The sequence below is a fragment of the Pteropus vampyrus genome, unplaced genomic scaffold, assembly GCF_000151845.1.
Source record: "Pteropus vampyrus isolate Shadow unplaced genomic scaffold, Pvam_2.0 Scaffold464, whole genome shotgun sequence".
Lineage (NCBI taxonomy): Eukaryota > Metazoa > Chordata > Mammalia > Chiroptera > Pteropodidae > Pteropus > Pteropus vampyrus.
This window is the reverse complement of record NW_011889245.1, coordinates 168,251-170,341: the sequence shown is the minus strand read 5'-3', so window position 1 is coordinate 170,341 and position 2,091 is coordinate 168,251. Positions and strand designations below refer to the sequence as shown.

General features: G+C 45.6%; 1 protein-coding gene across 1 annotated transcript in view; it reads right to left on the bottom strand.

The window, feature by feature from the left end:
• Nucleotides 1-2,091, bottom strand: part of LOC105306913 (CUB and sushi domain-containing protein 1-like) — a 185,200-nt gene that overhangs the window by 36,304 nt on the left and 146,805 nt on the right. The window lies entirely within an intron of this gene.

Below are 2,091 nucleotides of genomic sequence, written 5' to 3'. Positions count from 1 at the left end.
AGTCAGACAGATAAAGAATGCGACCGTTGGCTGGATTTTGAGAACGAGATGTCTCATAAGACCATTTCTGAGAATGACCAAAATATTTGAAAATACTCTTGCTGTCTAGTTGCTCCATTTTCAAATCTGGCCTCGAGAACAAAGATGTACTCTTCTTAAAAATACAGACAACAGACTGCAAAATGTACGTAGCATACAAAGCCACCGTCATGGTAGTTAGGGACTTGCCTACCACACATGCTGATGCTTCCATACCTGTGTCCACGACAGACACGACTAATCAATCGTAACCCCTTCTTTGATGAAGCTGGGTTTGAACTAACGATTCTTTCTAACTCAGACCTTCCCGTAATTTCTCGGTTGGCATTTGAGATGAGATATGTATTACCAATACTGAAGCAGACGGCATCTAATGTTCTCTAAAGCTCTGAAGCTTTATGATGCTGTGACATACATAAAAATTTCATATTGCAAACAATAAGATGTTGGCCTATTCAAGACAATGATTCATTCAACAAACATTGATTCGTCATTTATGTAACAGGCATTGTAGATGTAGAAATGGAAACCCTAAAACAGAAAAAAAAATTGGTCCAATTCATAATTTAGCAAAGCAACAAAGGACACCCATGTTATTATATTTTATTCGAATCGCATCTGCTATTAAAATCTATGTTGCAATTTTCAAAAATCACCCATGAAAGACGAATGCTAAATGAAGCAAGTGATTGGTGAACCACATGCAACTTCATTTCTAGACAAATATATCGTCAGCTAAAGAATGCCCGTCGCGATCTCATCCTCATGACTGGAAAGCACCCTGAAATGCCGTGTTCTGTGAAGTTAAATTCACGGTTAGGGGGAACATGTGCGTCGCCGGTAGCACCTGTGAAGATGAAGACGAGAAGTCGGCACGGACTCATCCGGTTTTATATTCGCGCCAGCGCATTCTGAGATAGATGTAGGAGCCAACCCCGAAGCAGGACGGGAGATTAAACCCCCAGTCACTCGGAGGGAAGCGACCTTTCTTTAAATTACAAGCTAAAGTTTCTTTTAAAATACACGTTTCCTTTTTAAGTACATCGGGTTACTGTGACTCCTCTTGGAAAAATTTACTTGATTTATAATAAAATAGCATCGTGCTCATCCCGAACGCACATCGCTGCTTCCGGGGGTCAGCTCTCCTCGCTCGGCACGCCATGTTCAATTGGGTTAAACACTTCGGGGTTTGAATCTTTGCTCGTACGAGTTAAGCAGATGTGGACAAGCAGCCTAGGTCCCGTGCGTGTGGTGCGTGTCCTGTGCGGTGGCCGTAACGGACACGATCGCTCCCAGCTGCGGTCAGATGACAGGTGCACGCGAGTGGCAGTAAACGCGTGGCAGCGGATGCTCTGGTCCTTCCGTCACCGGCATCACGACCCAAATCAAGGCGGGGCTCAGCATCCCACGGGAAAAGGGGCCGGGGACGGACCCGACGCGACGCGGTCCCGCGGAGCGAGGCGGAGTGAGCTGACCAGGCAGCGAGGAAAAGCCCAGAACGCGGACGGCGGCAGCAGCAGAGCGAGGGGACAGCGATGGGAATACACAGAAACTCTCCGAAGTCTAAGAATCCCGGAAAGCGTTTTCTTTTGCAATTTACGAACTCCTTTTTTTTCCTTTTTTTCACAATTTATTGAAATGTTTCATCAGAATCCGATATTTTTGATAGATTCAGAGAAGGTAATTTCATCAGGTGGGAGATGGTCTTGGTTGGGGTCACAGCAGACTTTGGGGAAATGAAACAGTCACACGTAACCTCCCATTTTCTGTAGAGAATACGCACCCCAAAGATTTGTATCTATGATGAGTGAGCAAAAAACAGCTGCAGTTTCTCCAAAAGGTTCTGTGTGTGTGTGCATGTGCGTGTGCATGTGCATGTGTGTGCATTGCGCGTGCACATGCATGTGCGTGTGCATGTGTGTAGTCACATATTGCCATCGACGGTTTGTTGTTTTACCGAGTGTAACATACACCATCGTTTGCTCATTCGTCTTCCAATGGCTTCTGTACAGTGCAGTTGGCAGGCAGTCAGTTTTGGGGGCATGGCGTATT